Source organism: Ictidomys tridecemlineatus, chromosome 12 (genome assembly GCF_052094955.1).
Source record: "Ictidomys tridecemlineatus isolate mIctTri1 chromosome 12, mIctTri1.hap1, whole genome shotgun sequence".
Lineage (NCBI taxonomy): Eukaryota > Metazoa > Chordata > Mammalia > Rodentia > Sciuridae > Ictidomys > Ictidomys tridecemlineatus.
In genome coordinates this window covers 91,278,117-91,297,590 of record NC_135488.1, presented here as the reverse complement: position 1 = coordinate 91,297,590, position 19,474 = coordinate 91,278,117, and the positions used below count along the sequence as shown (strand labels likewise).

General features: G+C 38.5%; 1 pseudogene; it reads left to right on the top strand.

Annotated features, from left to right (window-relative positions):
• Nucleotides 1–2,300: 2,300 nt before the first annotated feature.
• Nucleotides 2,301–18,950, top strand: LOC101968909 (nucleoporin NUP35 pseudogene; annotated as a pseudogene).
• The last annotated feature ends 524 nt before the right edge of the window (nt 18,951–19,474 follow it).

Sequence of the window (19,474 nt, the reverse complement as noted above, 5' to 3'; positions counted from 1 at the left end):
TTGGTTTCAATCACAAACTACTGTTTTTTACATTTAGCTATATTTTTTCTCTTTTGCTGCAACAGAAAGACACATTGTACCTGTTTCCCATTAAAAATAATCTATGATCAGGTATGGTGATGGCGCCTATAACCTCAGCTACTTCAGAGGCTGAGGCAGGTGGATTGAAAGTTAGAGGCCAGCCTTGGCAACTTAGTAAGTCCCTGTCTCAAATAAAATAAAATAAAATAAAATAGGGGCTGGAAATATAACTCAGTTGGTAGAGTGCTTGCCTCACATGCACAAAACCCTGGGTTCAATCCTCAGCACCACACACACACAAAAAGAGTTGGGGGTGTAGTTCAGTGGTGAAGCACACCTGGGCTCAATCCTCAGTACCATAAATAAATAAAACAAACATCAGAGACACAATTGGCCTTTCTGTGTATCTGTCTTCTACTGTGTTCCTACCTTTCCCCCAAAAGAACCAGATTCATGCCTTTGGTTCATGCCTGTTCTCAGACATGTTTTTGTAATTTTGACACAAATTCATATAATGCCTAAACAAAATTGTTTGTGTGCATATTTTTAACTTTTTAAAATGAGGGAAATACTACTGCTTTGCCTCTTTGGGAAGTTAAACAGCGGAACAGCTACTTAAGTGTCATCTGTGGCACCAGGTTCAGGAATCAAGATGCCAGCAAGGTTCATGTGATTGTATAGGCAAATCATAGTTATTCAGTGCTGCAATGTCAGTTACACAAATAAAGCACATTGTTTGGACTTATTGTTAATACCTTGGTAGGTCATTTTCAAATGTAGTTAAGCATTCTAGATGTGATTTGGAGTAAAAAATCTTTGCCTTTGTATGTTGAAATTCTGTCCCTAGGTTTAAATGCAAATATAAATTTACTTATACAAGAAGAATATGCTATTATTAACTACTATTGTGAAAGCTGTGAATTTTATGTGTATAATTAATAAAAATCTTACTTGTTAAATTAGTAAATAGATGGACAGTTAATACAAATATTAAGAGGGCATTAGCTAGACAATTTAAGGGAGAACAGTTGATTTTTATCAAGCCAATAAATTCTTATAAAATAACAATACAACTTAGAATAATAGAGGTTAGATTATATCACATTTTAGATCATTGTATAATTGTGGGTAACTGCATCCAAAGCAAATAATCTTGAAGAGCTCTGTTTCCCATCTTTTTTATTGACGTATTATAATTATACATAATAGTGGGATTCAGTGTCATGTATTCATACATGCATGTATATGACCATATGATTTGGTCAATATTGTTCCCTAGTATTTCCCCTTTCCATCCCGCCTACCTTCCTCTGACCCTTTTCCTCTACTCTATTGATCTTCCTTCAATTGTGATGAGGTCCCTTTCCCTCTTCTTTTCTCTTTTTTTCTGTTAGCTTTCACATACAAGGGAAAACATACCATCCTTGACATTCTGAATTTGGTTTATTTTCCTTAACCATAATATGCTTTCAAGTCTCATTCTAATTTTCAGTTTTTATATTCCAACTCTATCATGAATTATTCAAGGAAATTACTTGAGAATCTTTTTCAATGAGCAATTAATTTTTGATTGTTGGAATTTTATTAAGTGCAGACCAATTATACAGAACAATGGTGTTTGTTGTGGCATGTTGTACATGCACATCACAGTTTGGCCATTTCAGCTCTCATATTCCCCTCCCCTCCATCCCCTTCTTCTCTAATAGTCTCTCTGCTACTCTTTTTCTTCCCTAGATTTCACATAAAATGAGAGAAAACGTGATAAGTCATTTTTCTCTTTTGAGTTTGACTTGTTTCGCTTAACAAAAGGATCTTGGGATTCTGTCCATATTCATGCAAATGGCATGTTTTCATTCTTCTTTTTCCCTGAATAATACTCCACTGTGTACGAATACCAACTTTTCCTTATCTATTGATGGGACCTAACATGAAGGAATCCTTTTCTTTTTATGAGGATAATTAAATTTAGAGTAGAATGTCAATTTTCCTTCTTAAAATTTAAACAAGGAAAATCATATACACCTATCTAAAATAAATTACTTTTTGATTCAAACATAATATATATGAAGAAGAAGAAATAGGGAAAAACTAGATGACCCACAAGTAAGTTGCTTCTCTGCAGACGTCAGCTGCAAGTGAATGTTAATTTAGTAACATACGGGGGCAGATGGTGACTGCAAAAGCAAAATAGTCACCTGAGACTGCTCAAGAAATGGTCCTGGTTTTGGGAACGGGACCCCCAGACCAGGGACAGGGTGGTTGGAGGAGGAGCTAGCGGGATGGGGGAGCGCCCCACCCTGACTACACCTAGACAGGGACCTCGCCCTGCTGCAGCTGGCCACACAGGTGATCTGGAGAGACTGCAACCCACCACCTCTGGCCTCATCTTCTCCATGCGACCCGGTTGCCCACTTTGTCGCCTCCACCCGGGGCCCGCCCATTTCACTCCCTGGCAAGTTGGGGCTACGCTCCCAGCCCCTGCCTTCCCCGCCAGCGGCGCTGCCCCCAACACTGCTGGGCTGGGCATCTGGCCATCGCCTCGACAGACGCGTCTCTGCTGATCCCCCGGACCTTCCAAGGACCAAGGAGAGGCTAGAAGAGGTCAGTGATGAACTTTTCTAGAGAAAGAGCATCACGAAGACCGCAGTTCAAACAAGGCCGGTCCCAGACCACGCTTCTATTGGAAATAGTAGGGACAGTTTTGTACTGAGCAGAAGTGGAAGGGTCAGCAAAATCTCAGGGGCCATAAGCCACACTCACTGCCTTTAACTAGCAGCAAGCAGAACCCTAACAGCGGATTCCACTGAGTTTGAATCTAGAACCTTTAGAGCTTCTATTCTGGGACCTAAAGTAAAGATGTGCTTTTGGAAGCATTTCAAGAAGACAGCAAAAGTTTGGAGACAAGAATATATGATTTGAGTAGTATAGTAACATAATTTATTTGTCTTTTTATATGGAATTTTAATTGTTCCTCACTAATGATAGAGAAACTGATATGAAACTCTAGGAAGAAAAATATGTTTATATCATAAGTGTTTGATGGAATTCATACAACAGTTTGATGTATTTAAAACTGTCTCTTGGCATGTATACCGTTCTATGTACTCAGACTGCCCAAATGTAGTCTTCAACAAGCTCTGAACAACTGTACAGCCAGCCGTTCGTTCTTTGCTGTTGTCATTGTGCACCAGGTTATTTACACTGCCAGTGCAGGAATTTGGGGACCAGATCTGAGACCAAGAAGAAGGAAGAGGTTTATGATACATAGTGCTTAATTGTGGGTCAGTTTCCTTTAGATGGATATATCCACCACCTGAAAGTCTATTCCATGACAGATACAGGTCAGGGTCACTCATAAAAATATGCCCCAACTGGCTTTTTACTGCAAGTCCCTGATTGTAATGTCAGAAAGGAGATGAAGACAATCAAACTGGTCCCACCATCATGAGCACATCTATAAAATGGTATGAATGAAGTGTGGTGTCAGGAGGAAAGTGTTGAGTGCATGTAATAATGTTTGTGTAACCATGCTGCTGTTGACTACCTCCTTGCCTACAGACTGAACAGATAGTGGTGAATCTAGGAGATAAATTTTTTCTTTCTTTTTTTTTTTTGTGTGTGTGTGTATGTATATGGCTTGGGACCTGTTTAAGAGCAATTTGATGCAGTGGTTGCCATGGTAAATGTTTTTCCTAAGAACTAAGTAATTGTTTGAAACTGTTATAATTTACCATTATTTAGTTTCAGAGTGATTTGAAATGCTTTCACTTTCCCCTCTCATTTAAACATTTTATCTTTATCAGAATTCCTTTTTTTATCTTGTCTTGGGGACAAAAAAAAAAAAAAACATACCTCATTAAGGATAATAGTGGAATTATATTCATTCTCCTCCAAAGAAAATCCTGGATGTGTTTTCTATTGTTTTTGGCCTGTAAGACATAAGACATCTGACACTGGATTCACATTTTAGGATCTTTTAAACCGGGCAACAGACCTCAGTCTTCAAGAGTTCAGGAAAAAAGGGCAATTGAACTGCTTACCATGGAGGAGGTATTTGTGAATGCTTATAATATAGATGTGTTCAATGACATCATAATGCAACCATCCATCACTCAAACTCTAAAATTAGACAAATTTATTTTTTCTGTATTTTACATTGGTACATTATAATTATTAATAATGGTGGGATTTGTTTCTACCTATTCATACATGCATACGATATAGAAATATAATTTAGTCAATATCCTTCCCCAGTATTTCCCCTTCCTCTCTTCTTCTCCCTCCCCCTTGTGCCTTTCCTCTACTCTAATGATTTCCCTTTGATTTTCATGAGATCTCACCTGCCCCCAATTTTTATTTTCCTTTTTCCTCACTAACTTCCACATATGAGAGAAAACATATGACGCTTGACTTTCTGAATTTGGCTTATTTCACTTAATGTAATGTTCTCAAGTTCTACGAATTTTCCTTCAAATGACCTAATCTTATTTATCTTTATGGCTGAATAAAATGTCATTGTGTGGGGCTGGGGTATAGCTCAGAGCACTTGCCTAGCATGTGTGAGGCACTAGGTTTGATCCTCAGCACCACATAAAAAAAATAATAAATAAATTAAATAAAGGCATGCTGTATGTCCATCTGCAACTATTAAAAATTTTTTAAATGTCATTGGGTATAATGCCATGTTTTCTTTTAATCCATTAATCCATTGAAGGACACCTAGGCTGGTTCCGTGATTTGGTATTGTGAATTGTGCAGCTATAAATTTAGATATATGCATATTACTATAGTTTGCTGACTTAAATTCTAAAAGAAAAAATTTAGGTACAGTTTTACAGCATAGGTGAGTTCTTTAGCTGTGGTGGCAGCATTGATTGCCCTGTGTCCTGGGGCTTATGCTATTATTGACTCAGGGATCCCAAGATAGTGAAGTATCCTCCCCAAAAAAGGACTCAAACACAAAACTAACACCAAGAACTTAAGTGGATACAAACAGGATTGAGAAACATCAAGGAGGAGAATTTTTGTTGAAATTATACACTCAAAACAATATCTAACCCAGCTAAGCCAAAAATGTTCAGGGATATTTTAATCACATGGCCAGATATTTGCCCTATTCTTTTAGGATAATCTTTGCTTTTGTCCCTCAAAAATCTGGTTATTTTCTAAGGTGATATTATATGTTCTTTTTTTTTTTTCCGAACACCCTTCTTTTCTAGGATGCACAACAGTCTACCCATTACCTGGACACCCATTGGTCTCTCTTTCCTATTTTATTCCCTCTCTCCTCTTCCCTCCTTAATTTTGTCTTCCACCTGCCCTCTCTTTATCCCTCCATTTCTTTCTTCCTCCATTATTAGTTTTAGACCATCCCAAGGAAATCATCAAAGGTAGAAATATTCAAAATTCTTTTCCTCAAAATACTTTTGAGGTTCTGGGACTGACCTTGACTATGTGGCACATGTGACTGGCCTGGGTTTTGTGGGCTAGAGGTCCTAATAAGGGGCTCCCACCAGCTTCTCATAGTCTCTAAAATATCAGTATTTATGTTCATGTTGGTTTTCAGAAATCAGAATATTCCTTGGAAAGGCAAATCATCAAAATGATGACTTATTAGATAATTTTCCATGTTTGATATCTGTCAGGGAACAAGAGTTTTAAAAATTATGATAAGTTAGAAACGATAAGTTAGATAGGTTAAGATAAGTTAGAAAGGATACTGGGAGATCTGATGGCAGAAGGAAAGGAACTTCCCTGCACTTTTGCCTAGATGAGCCCCTACCATAATTAAGGGCAGTCTTTATGTACCCTCCCACTCCCAATCCCAGAATTTTTTAAACCTTCCTTTCTATTCTTCCTTCTTTCCTTCTTCCTAATGTATAAAGCTCAAAAGGTTTTGGCCCGAAAAAAAATAATAAAGAATTGACAAATGAGGGGAAAGTCACTTACACCACGTAGGAAATTTCCCCTAACAGAATTTTTTCAGTAAAATTTTCCTTTAGTGAGTCTTTATGTTAGGAAAAAAAAATGCCCTTTGGAAACTAGTTGAATTACCCTATTTTTAAAAAAATCTAACTAAACATTACTAAACTGTGGTTTCACTAAACAATGAAGTTTCCTAAAATGATATTATGTCTCACTAGCAGTGGCACCCGCTTAAACAAACTCTCCATGGATTGTCCTGCGTTGCTTGAAGGTTCAGGGCAAAACTCCTGCCAAATTTTGTAAGATAACAATCAAATACAGAAAGACCTTGATAGATCCTTTTCTTATTTTCGGAAACCCACATTCTGCTATGAGAAAGGTCAAACTCAGGGCAAAGCTACAGCTGGCTTCTTTATTGATCTTTTACAAGCTTTTCACCTGATAAAGGATGTAATGGGGTCAAAGGGGAAGTTGTTTTATCTTGAGATTTTACAATTTCATCATAAAGTACCTAATCCTTTGGGCCAATTATTTCTGGATTTCTATTATTTTGTTACTGATTAGTTGATGCTAAATTTAAAAAAAATTTTTTTTTGCCTTACTGGGGATTGAACTCAGTGGTACTGAGACCGGGCAAAAAGACAGTCAGTGTAGACAATGAATGATTGGGTCAAGAAGATGGGTCAAGGAAATAGAATGCTAGTACTTCTAGAGCACATCCCCCTCCTCTTCACCTGTTGTCAAGGTCCTCTGTCTCCAGGGAATTGTTCCTCCCAAGACGGGGTTGCTAAAGAGTACCCTCTTCCTGCCTTTCTGGGTGGATATGGAAAATAGGGAGTGGTACCCCCTGAACTTTTGGTCATGTAGGCAGGGGAGGAGGGGACAGGAGAAGAAAGGAAACCTGACATCTATAAAAGGGGCAGGACACTCCCCACACTCTGGGGGCACCAGCTCTGGACCCCCTCCTCTCCAGAGGAGTTCCCGTTCTCTCTATTCTATGCTTTAAATAAAACTTTTTGCTCTTGCCCCTGCATTTCTTGGGGGGGCTCTCTGGGAGTGTCCTGGAGGCCTGGAGGTAAGCTCCCCTATACCGCGCATCTTTCTGAGGTGCACCTCTCTGCCACTTTCTTTTCTTTCTGGAGGACAATAATGGGCATCTGTTGGCTAATTAAGTGCAGTTCATGCAAGCTGCCATTCTACAAAAATAGGGTGTCAGAGTTCATGTTCTAGGTGGCTACCAATCCCTGTCCTGCGCGTCAGGCATGTTGAGTTTTGCCAAAGCCATTTCTCACTATCCAATCCAGGCTTGGAGCATATCTGTCCTGACACAGTGTCTCTAATGCTGGTCTGCATTTGGATGCAAGGAGATGGACAAAGGGTTGGAACAACTTCAAGATTCTGGCTGGGGCCACTCTCCAATGAATCCTAAAGATTTCTCCCTGGACCTCTTCTCCGACTGCCCTTATGGGTGGTCGATCAAATGGCCCTGAGCAAAAGCCCCCGTGACATATACCTCTGCAGAAGCCAAACTACACTTTCCCACGTTCATTTCTCCCCTCCACTAACTGATAAGACTCCAGCCATAGAGACATAAGGAAATGCCTAGGTTCCCTTTGTTTGCATATTAAGCCTTTACAAGACAGAAGGGATTCCCATAGCTGTTTCTGTGCTCCTGTGTGCTCCCCAAGCTTCTTTGAATGCAAAAAGAGAGATTTATGCCCTCAGCCTTCTGAACATTCCTTTGGCCCACTAAGAGCATAAACTCTTTTTCTCTTTTTCCAGCCTTTTCCCCCTAGTGTTTTGTTGCTGCCAAACATGGTCTTCATACAAACTCTCTAATAGAGAATCATGGCCATCAGAGGAAATATAAATTTTAATATGCTCAGCCTGTTCTGTAAAAAGGAAGGAAATAATCTGAGGCTTCTATATGTAGGCCTAAGGACTTCCTTGTTTAAAAAACTCAAATTGTGCCAAACATGTAAATTAAATTCAACTATGAGCCTCCATTCTAAGTGAGGCCAAATTCTACACCCCCAAAAAAAGTTCATTAACACAGACAGATCAAGATTCATTACAAAAAGGGGTCCCATGTTCTCCCAGGGATTACAAATCACACGGTAAGGATGGATAATCTGAGGTTTGCATCATTTTCATGGCCACCCATGAAAAAGCCCACGGGTTATGACCACACACTGGTGATGTAGCAGTTAAATCCAGAGTTCATCCATGGAAGGAGGGATGGAAACCGGTGGCCACTAGAGGGTCCAGCACTGGGGAGACATCCTCTAGCCAAAGAGACAGTTCCTTGGTGCAGGCACTTATGGGTTCTGTTCTTTTTTGTGCAGTTCATGTTGTTGTTCAGAGGGGAACCTCGTCCTCAAAAGTATTGATGGGAGATTATGTCTCATAATTTTCTGCATCCAAACCTGGTCTAATTACCGACTGGGGAATGGAAAAATAATGGTTAAAATGCCCTACACATGAGGTTCTGCTCCAAACAAGCAGCTTCCCTTACTTAGCTTCTGCCAGATTTCTCTCTCTCCAAGGCCTGCATTTGAAAAGTAAATTGCAAAGGCTTACAAAGCTTGCAAGATTTCCAAGTCTTGCAGAGGACCAGTTTGAGCCAAAGGAAAGAAAGGAGTCACTTTTAAAAGTCATTGTGGGACCTAAATAGTTGGCTATTTTACCTGCTCTCCATTCTACCACCTACTTTCTTAATACAGCACAGGGAGGGAAAATGGAATGATCTCATAATACAAGTCTTCTTTACCTTGAAAATCTTTGCTTGAGGATTTCAGGACTCTTACATTCTTTGAATGCCTGAACTGATTCAAATCTGAGTGAACTCTGATCTAATAGAGATGTATGCTCCTTTTCTAGAGTAATTACATTTATATCATTTTTTAGGACTCCTGTTTTTAAAAATTCTATATTTTTGCACTCACAATTTTATGGTATATTCATAATATATTAATTAATATATTTTTCTGATCAGCTTATTTTATGTAACTATAGAGGATTTTTACACTGTCTTTGTTCAGAGGTCCACTTTTCAAGGGTTAGCTCTCAAATACATTGGAAAATCTCCTTTAAAAAAAAGTCCTAAGAGCTGTCGGTGGTGCACACCTGTAATCCCAGAATCGTGGGAGGCTGAGGCAGGAGGACTGAGCGGTCAAAGCCAGTCTCAGCAACGATGAGGCCCTAAGCAACTCAATGAGGCCCTGTCTCTCTAAATAACATACAAAAAATAGGGCTGGGATATGGCTGAGTGCCCTGAATGCCCCTGAGTTTAATCCTCAGTAACCTCCCCAACAACAACAAAAAAGTCCTAAGGACATAAACTTTGTGATGTTGGGAATAAATCTCATAGCCTTTGATTTTACTGACCACAATGGCAGACTTTACACCTAGCATTTCCAACGTATAGGCCTGCCCTATATTTAAGTCATAATGTAAAAGTCTGATAAGCTCTATCTATTTTAATTTCTAACAGGTTATATCTAATAGAGGCTAAAATAATTAAACATCTGTAGAATTTTCTCCTACCTGTGGGATCTATTTACAAAAAGTTAGAAGATCTTTTGTTTCCTGTCCATTTTTTGTATGTGTGTACACCTGTATATTGTATTATTGTGTCACATACGTGCTTGTGTCAATATATATTGAACACGGTATCAAAATTGACATTTAAATTTTATATATGAGTGCTCATTTATAAGAAATGAATCCAAATACCTTTTAGCTCACATGCCTTAAAAAAAAGGTTCATTTTAAATTAGGTAAATAGATGAGAGTAAAGATGTCTTTAAAATTACTAACTAAAGTTCTTCTAGGTGGTCAGACAATTAACAGTGTTGGTCTCTATAAAATATTTAGACTGTAATACCCATTGCTTCTAGGATTTTTCTTCAACAGGGAAGAAATGACTAATATTGTTAACTGTATTTGTCTGATATCTTGGTTTTCGCAGTTAATAATGAGTAAATTAGATTTAACACAAATGAGAGTATTCTGCATAAATGTGTTTGTTAAAGGAGACATCTGATTAATTTGCAAAGTAAAATGCTAAAACAACAACTGCTAAATATAAAATCAAGTACTTTGACTTCTTAAATTTCATAAGGTAATATATTTAAACATTATGTGTGTTTTCATAAATGGATAAGTGAAAAAGGTTTAATATCACTTTTTTTCTGTGTTTCACAAAAAAAAAAAAAACAAGGTGGCTAAGAGTTAAGATTCTATCAGATGTAATTTTATATACTAAGAACACTGGGTTTCAATTAAAGTACCATAAACACAAGGTATTTCATCTTATTAAGGTGGAGTAATTTGTCTAAATTCAGAAATTTTACATAAGGATTGTTTCTGAAAATAAATTTAAAAAGGGGTCAATAGCTAAGAAAGAAATAAAAGAAGGTTTTAGATATGGAAATATATTTTAGTATGGAAAATAGAAGAAAAAAGAAATGTTTCTGGATGAGAAATTCTTTGTATGGTAAAGCAAAAAGTTGTAGAATGTCTAAGTTGCAAAGGGTTTGTGGAGGGTAAATCTCAAAAAGTTTGTGTGTAACTAAGTTGGTTATACATAATTAATACAACCAATTAAAGTTATTTAAAGCTTTAAAGCTTTTTCCTAAGGTCAAATATTTCCTAAAGTACTGATATAAACCAAAGTTTAATCCTCTATGTTTTGAAGTAGTTTAATCTGCTTTTATCTATCAAGATAATTTCTTGTATCTGTTAAATTTATCATTTAGAGAAACTAGTCTTAAAGGAATTAGGATTTGTATGACTAGTTAAACAAAAACTGTTATTTTAGAGTATAAAACTATACTATAGATTCTAATTTTTTCTTTAAAAGCTAAACTTGGTTAATATAAGAACATCAGTATAATTGCTTGTTTGTATACTAAATGTATCTTTGTCTACTAAATGTATTCATGTCTTCCAAGTATGCAAAAGTCTTCAAAACATAAGATTTAGAAGAATATATTACCAAGCTGGTGTTCCTCAAACTGAAGTTTGAAGTAAAGATTTGGGGTTAAAAAAATTATGTTTCTTAGTTCATAGTTATTATACAAACTCAATGTTTTTGCTCTCTTTAATTTTATTTTGTATTTTCCTTATAAATGTTAGAACCATTGTCCGTTATTACATTGCAAAATATAACTTTTTTAAAAATTGTAGTTGTAGATGGACAGAATGCCTTTATTTTATTTATTTTTATGTAGTGCTAAGTATTGAACCCCAGTCCCTCACACATGCTAGGCAGGTGCTCTGCCACAGAACTATAGCCCCAGCTCAAAAAAATTGTAACTTCTACTATGACAGTCTGAGTTACTTTGAAACAATAGGACATCACCTATAGGAAAGACAGGATGTAAGGTTAACTTCCAGTACTAATACTGATTCCCAATTAAATGAAAGGGGAAATAACTACAAAGTTATAGACATTAAAGGTAAAACCCAGTACTCTTGGTTTAAAACTGATGAAACTGGATTGCTGGATGTTTAAAATCAAAACTTAGAGACTAAAGGAAGTAAAAAGGCCAAGAAGAAAATAGCCAATATTTGGTTCTTGCCCTCTGAGTCAGCTTGGACTCGGGGAACAGGGGACTTCTCTAAGTACTTTGTAACTCTGGGTCACATGATCTCCTGGATCAGGGGAATCAAAGAGACCCTGGAGAACAGAAAGCTGACCAGTGCACATGCTGCAAAGAGGAGAGTCATTGGAGAAGGAAATGTTCCTAATGCTTCCAAGGGAAGCCATGTGGTCAATAAGACCCTGACCTATTCTGGAAGATGGCACTAGAGGAACCAAGAGGCTACTGCTCACAAGTTCCCAAGAGTGCCCCCTGAGGAAACTCAGCTGACTCTTAACAATAGATAGGAACAAGGTCAATTTGACCAGCTTGGTCTTAAACACCTAGCAAAATAAGTTACAGCCAAAGAACAGCCATATATGGGCATTTAAAAGGAAATACTTGTATCTGTTAAATTTATCATTTAGAGAAACTAGTCTTAAAGGAATTAGGATTTGTATGACTGGTTAAACAACAACTGTCATTTTAGAATATAAAACTATACTCTAAATGTAATGTAACTTAAGATATATACTTGATTCAGCCCCACCAATAGTAAGATTAGAGGCTATGAAAGAGGGATTCCTAGACAGGAGTGCCTAATAACTATCAAGACTATCAGTGTCAACAGCTTTTATTAATCAATTTAGAGCCTACAAATCTTCCTAACCTCCTACATAGACAGACTTGATCTGTTTGCTAGCCCTATGTGACAGTAAATAAAGGGATCTTTACTAAACATAGAAGATATGCCAATAAAAATGTATTATACAAAAATCAAATGACATTAGATATCTTACATACATCTTATAGGGCATCTGTGACATTATTAAGACTGTATTGTGTTTTCATTCCTGACAACTCTGAGAATGTAACTAATATCCTTAATATCCCCAAAGAGGTCATTTCCTCACTAGCCTTGTCATGGGAACAATTTTTTAGCTCTTGCACCTCCTGGTAAAAATTCCTGGTTTCTATCCTCATCATGATATTCATTGACATGTCCCAGACTCTTTGTCATTTATTTTGTATTAAATGCATTCCAATACTCATGTCTTTTTGTTTCTCTCATAGAAGCACCCACCTCTTAGATGACTTTACAACTTGTTCTTTCCAAACCAGACTTTCACCACAGACCCCTCAACTGACCCACCCACAGCATTTCTAAAAGGGAAACCCAAACTGCTTGCCCCACATGACCCCCTCTCAACCTGAAGCAGCCAAAGTGGTTATTACCCATTTCCTCTTAGAGCAGTAAGAGTTCCCTTAATCAGAGAGGGGATTGTGACCAGGGCAAATGACAGTCAGTGTAGATAATGAGGCTGGGCACAGTGGCACATTCCTGTAATCCCAGCGGCTCAGGAGGCTGAGGCAGAAAGATCGAAAGTTCAAAGCCAGCCTCAGCAAAATCAAGGTGCTAAGCAACTTGATGAGACCCTGTCTCTAAATAATACAAAATATTATTTTGTATTATTTGCTGGGTGACAGGAGAGTTACAGGAGAGTTTGAAATAAACAAAGGACAGGAGAGTTTGAAGTAAACATGTTGTGATGAAGAAAGGTGCCTAAGCTAGAAAATGTGTGAAATAGATAAGGATACAAGGTAAACATGTTTTGAGGTATTTTAGCACAAAACAAGTGTGATTGTCTAAGATAAGCAAAGATGTAAGCAAGGTGTGATGTAATAGAGACGATCTGTTAAGATAGGATAAGAAATAGAAATTACGGAATAAACATGTTTTTGGTTTGAAGTGTTGTAAACAACTATAGTATTTAAAGGCCAGGAAGGCTGAGCTCTTTGGCCAGTTCAGACCCACTATGTGTGGGTCAACATCGAGCGAACTGTGTCCCGCCAGCCTCTCTTCCTGTGCCTCGTGTGATGTGATGCCCTTGGAGTGAATAAACCCAGCATTCGAAAAGGCATCTCGCGTGTGGCGGCTTCTTCCTTCAAGACACGGATGGTCGGCCAGGAGAGGTTACCTGGGGCAGGGGCGACTGTGACTTCAGGACCACCCGGAAGCGGTAGGGGGACCTCGACGTCGTCCCCTTGCTCGTGTCACTGGGGATGTGGCTTTTGGAGTGCCCTTGAGTTCAATTCCCATATACCCCCTCCAAAAAAAGTATAGATAGTGAAATATTGGATCAGGAAGATGGGGGTTGATTCAAAAGGAAACAGAATACCTAATACCTGCAGAACACTTCCTCCTCCTCCTCACCTGTTGCCAAGGTCACCTGCCTCCAGGGAATTGTTCTTCCCATCAAGAAGCTTTTAATGAGTACCCCCTTTCTGCCTTTCTAGTCAGATATGGAAAATACAGAGATATTCCTTCCCTGTATGGCTCTCTTCCTGCCCTTTTGGTCATGTAGGCAAAATAAGAGGAGAGGGGACGGAGAAGAAAGGAAAACTGAAATCTATAAAAGGGGGCACTTTCTCGCGGCATCAGCTCTGGACACTCTCCTTTCCAGAGGAGTCTCAGACTCTCTCTCTCTCTCTCTCTCTCTGCCCCCTATCTATCTATCTATCTCTCTCTCTCTCTCTCCTATTCTTTTAATAAAACTTTTTGCTCTTGATCCTGCATTTCTTGGGTGTTAAATCTTCAACACTAAGGAAACAGGACCCTATCCTGATTATCTAGACCAGCTTCAGTACTCTATTACTAAGCTACATCCCCAGTCCTTTTATTTATTAATTTTATGAAACAGGGTCTTTTGGATTTGAAATGCTTTTGATTTAACTGGGATTACTGGTCCAGTTGCTAAATCTTGTTACTTTAAAAAGTTATTGGTTATTCTGAGATTACATTTGAATTTTTTTTTTCTTTTTACAACTTGGCAGACTTATGCTTCCTTTGTAGATTCCAGAAGCCTATGTTTCCTTGCCTCACTTCCTGACCTTTACCACACTTCATTTTTTTTATAGTTTCTTTTTTGAGAGAGAGAGAGAAAATCTTAATATTTTTTAGTGTTCAGTGGACACAACATCTTTATTTTATTTTTATGTGGTGCTGAGGATGAAACCAGTGCCCCACGTAAGAGTGTGTTGCCGCTTGAGCCACATCCCCAGCCCACACTTCACCTTTTCAATGGAACACCTTTCCTGGAAGTGTAGAATTTCTATTGTATTTCCTTCCTCAGAGTCACAACATTGGGCCAGATTTTCCCAAGGCAAAAGTCTTTAATTTTTTTTTTTTTTTTATTACACAAGTTACAAAAACCCAAGTAAACTTGCATTGGGCAGTGAAGATATAGGAGGAAAGACAGGGAGTTGGCAGATTAAACTGCGTTCAGTTTAGTCTTCAGAAAAGGAATGGCAATGTACAGGGCTTCTTGCTTGGGATGTGGTGGCTTCATTTTTAAGACACAGACTTAAGTTGTTCAAACCACAGCACTAAATCAAGCTTGAGAATACTCCATATTAATCAGACAAAATTTAAGGAACCTGCCTTCCCAGACTTTAGCAAGAAACTAAAAGCTGGATTGTTGCCAGATAAAGCAGTGAGGTATGGGAAATGGAGACCAAAAGAGCAAACCCACAGCAGGAGTTGGGAGACTTGAACTGTCATCCAGCCAGGATTAATAGTTTTTATTAATTTTTTAACTACTAAGTTGATGTAAACTTTTTTTAAAAATACATATGTTTACTTACTAATTAAACTTCCTCTTGTTTTCATTTGTCTATTCATGACTCTTTTTATCATTTTTGGAACACATTTTTATTATTTACTGAATAAACTTATGTGAATTAAATATAATACTGACCCTTAACTCTATACTATTTATGCATTTCCAACTTGTTTTTGAACATGTGTTTAGAAATAACCCAGAGTACCTTTCAAATTAAAAATATAGGAGTTTCCATCATTTTTGAAAATTGGGAAAGTTCCTGTCATGAGTGCAATCTATGTCACTAACATAGACCAAACAGGTTTGTGTCTTTCCATAATGTCAACTTATTGAATAACAATAAATTCATGGGCTACACCACTTTCATCAGTGGCAGTTCACTAAATATTTGTGAGTCACCTGGTCGTAATAAGCCAGGCAACTACAAGTTCTTTTATTCCAATCTTAATTTCTAATATCTATAACACATCACAAATCATACTTTACACATGATATATATAAGTTGCAGGAAGGCTTAGGAAGAGTTGAGGCAACCACAGGAATTCAGGAGTCTGACCTGAGAGCAAAGGCAGAGCAATTATGAATGCAAAGAGTAACTGTAGGTGGTCAGATAAGATTAAGAACCATTTGAAAATCTTGTTCAGGGCACAGAGCTGTCAAAATCAAGGAACTTACTCTAGGCCAAGATCTGGACTGATTGCAGTCTCGAGTGTGTCTGCTTGGGATGGCAGCTTTTTGTGGCTTATATGGCAGAAACTGCACTCTGCTGAAGCTCAAGGACAGAGATTTGAAAGTTAATTGTGGTGATTTTCCTGGGCAAAGCTCATGGGAAGTGACCAGGTGATAAGGTTAGGGTACTACCACGTCTCATTTTGGGGTACTTCTCCTTTTATAGACCTGGAGTGAGGGGGTTGCTTCATTCAATGGTCTAGTGTGTTCGATAAGTGCATAGGTCTGGTTTTTCCAGTCTGAGTTGGATATGCCCATGTATTCATATGCTTCTGATTAATTTGATAAATTCACAGGTAGTCATTTTTATTAGCATGATTAATTTATCAGTTTGTGCCTTATTTTGTACCAGACAGATGGTGGTTTTTTACTTGTATAAGCAAGTTGTAGAGTCACTCCACCTCAGCACCTAGACTCAAAATAGAGTGGGTTATGGCAAACTACTGTTTTATACACTGGAGTAACACAGGTTTAGGCGCTGTGAAAACTGCTGCTCTATACATCATGAAGTAACTGAGCAGGGCCCAGCCTGCTCTCCAAATCCCAGGATGTTTAGTAGTGGCCATGATGGTAGCATTTATCATGGAATCCCAGGTTCCATGGAGCTGAACCAATGGTACTGGGTTCACCAATGTCTCCAAAGTCAGGAGTTGACTCCCAGTTCTTATCTAGAATTGTAATGGGGGATTTGCCATGTCCAGTTACTACTAATTGATGACTCCACAACCTCTATCAATTAATAGCTCTTCAGCAGGAGTAATGGAAATGAGATTGCCTTTACTTGCATGCGGTTCATCACCATGACCAGTTGTACCAGTGCCAGATGCCAATGTCTCGGCTTGGCACAGAATCACCAGGCACCACACACCTTGTAGATTCAAACAGCAATTCTTTATTCCGAACTCACACTGCCTCCACACAGGTCCAGGGGCAATCCCAATCTCCCGCACAATTCAAGTCCTAAATACTTTCTCTCCAGGAGAACTCAATGGGAACTCAGGCGGCAGGCACGCCCTACTCCCAGCAGGAAATATCTTCAACCTCCAACTTCCCTAAAACTCCTATTGTCACACCCTAAACCCAAGGTCGGGGATACTTCCTGCAAGATACACCCTAATCCTGGATCCACCCTGGTGATTGAGCAGGTGACCAGAGCAGGACTGCAGCGAGGTCCCATGATCGTCCCCAGGTGGTCCTGGAGTCAGGATCGCCTCTGCTCCCAGCCAAGGATCCGTGAAGTCGCTGCACATGATATGCCTTTTCGAATGCTCGGTTTATTCACACCAGGTTTCATCACATCACACGAGGCACAGGAACAGAGACTGGCGGGGCTCAGTTCACTCGATGTTGACCCACTGGCATCGTGGATCTGTACTGACCAAAGAGCTCAGCCTTCCTGGCCCTTAAATACTATAGTTGTTTACAACACTTCAAACCAAAACATGTTTACGTCGTGGCTTCTATCTCTTATCCTATCCTCACAGATTATGTTTACACTGCATCACAACACGCTTATCCTAAACTACCACACTTGTTTGTGCTAAAATACATCAAAACATGTTTTGTTGGGGTGCAGCGGAGCGTCGGAGGGGAGAAACCACACAAGAGACTCACTTCATGCAATCGCAGGGGGGAAGTTTATTGAGGATCCTGTTCCAGCGCGCTGGGACTCTGTGCCCACTCAAGAAGGGAGAGCGGCTCAGAGCCCAGAGCGGAGGTCAGGTGGAGCTTAAGTACACTTTTTGGAGAGGGTGGGGGGCTTTGCATACATCAGAACAAATCATCATAAGGCGCGGGAAAATTGAACAACAATTCTGAAACATGATTAGTACATACATTGGCGGGAACAATCTAGGCAGAGATGATTGGTCATTTCTAAGTGGGGTACACATTTAAACTGATTGGTTCTGGGGCCTAGATGCGTACGTGCCATGCTACCTAGAGCCCTTAGCTATTAAACAACCAGGGAATCAATGGAGACATTTACTAGGCAGTTCCCTCATTGTTCTAACAACTTTACAGGGATTACAAGTTCCGGGGATAGCAGAGGAATTGTAACAATAGACTTGTATGATTGTAACAATTGTCTTTTACTTTTTAACCCAATCCTTGCACTTTGGAAACTTTAGGATGCCTGGTCTTTTACACTTTAACTCAGGCTCTGCGGCTTAGAATCAGCTTGGAAATTTTACCTTTACAGTTTACCTTATGTCCTTATCTAACTCACACATATTTCTAACTTATGCACCCTTCTTCATCAAAACATGTTTACTTCAAATTCTCCTGCCAGCAGGGTCACCTTTCTTAAACACACAAGCAAGGTCACAGCAAATTTCCAAGGTAAGTCCATTTAACATGGGGTACGCTGGCAAGGATTTCGATGTGTTATTCCTACTTGGTAATGGCTCTCAGCATCCCAGCTCATAAAGAGTGGAATTCTACTGGTTAGAAGTACCTATGATGACATTTCCTTCCCAGGGCTCATACCAACACCTTGAAATTCAAGAAGACAGCCAGACATTTCAGTAATGCAGATTAATCTGGCTGGAGTTTACAAAAACTACTTCTGAAACAGGGTAAAGTATGTTTAGTCCATGAAATATTGGTCATTCACAAAAGATGACATTAACTCCTGCCAAGTTGGATTCTATTTATACTCCAGAAATTCCCTGACTTCAGAAGACGACTTGGATGACATTCAGGTGACTGTGTTTTGGTTTCCACAAGTATCTGTTTTCTATATATTATTACGATTTATATAATATGAGACTATCTTAAAACATGTGATGTCTAGAATAGGAAATTGGATGTATATTTGTTACCAATCTAAACTGTAGGTTCAGAAAGCTTTAGGCAAAGATGGGAGAAACTTTGGAAAATCTGTCATGATTGAAACAAAATGATGAATAAATAAAAGTGTTACAGAAAACAGGGATAGATGTGCTTTGTCATCTCCGTCTCTAGCCTTTGTATCACCCATCAAAACCTTAGGAACACTACTACAACCAGAAGTAGCCCTAGGATTTCTACCATGAAACCTCTTGCTAAAGCATTTAGTAATTTCTGATAAACATCCAAGAAGATGAAAGTCTTATATCCAAAGTAATGAAGTACTTATTTAGCTGGTAGTATAGTAATATCTAAGAATTCGACTACCAAGAAGAAGGTTGGTACATTAAAACAGAGTTATTAGAGTACTGCTGGATCTCCTGGGTTAGATGTATAACCACTCTTGGCATCATTGACTATCTCATGCTTCATTTAGAAGTTTTCTTTCAAGAATACATCTTATTTGTAGCTTGCACAGTAAATGATATTTATGATACATTTTGAAGAAATCTAAAACAAAATTCCTGTAAGTAGGATTTTGTCCTTTCCATGTAAGTTTAAGTACAAAAAAACTGATCATTGATTACTACAAACTAAATAATAGAATTGATGGGGAGGCTTTGTAATCATCATGAGAAGGTGGGTGAATTCCATGAAGACGAACTACAGCTGCTTCCACCAAGCATTAGATTAGAATTAGCAATTTGAATTAGTCTTTAGAGAGTATTTAGTAGTTTAATTTTCTTTGCATATTATCTCATT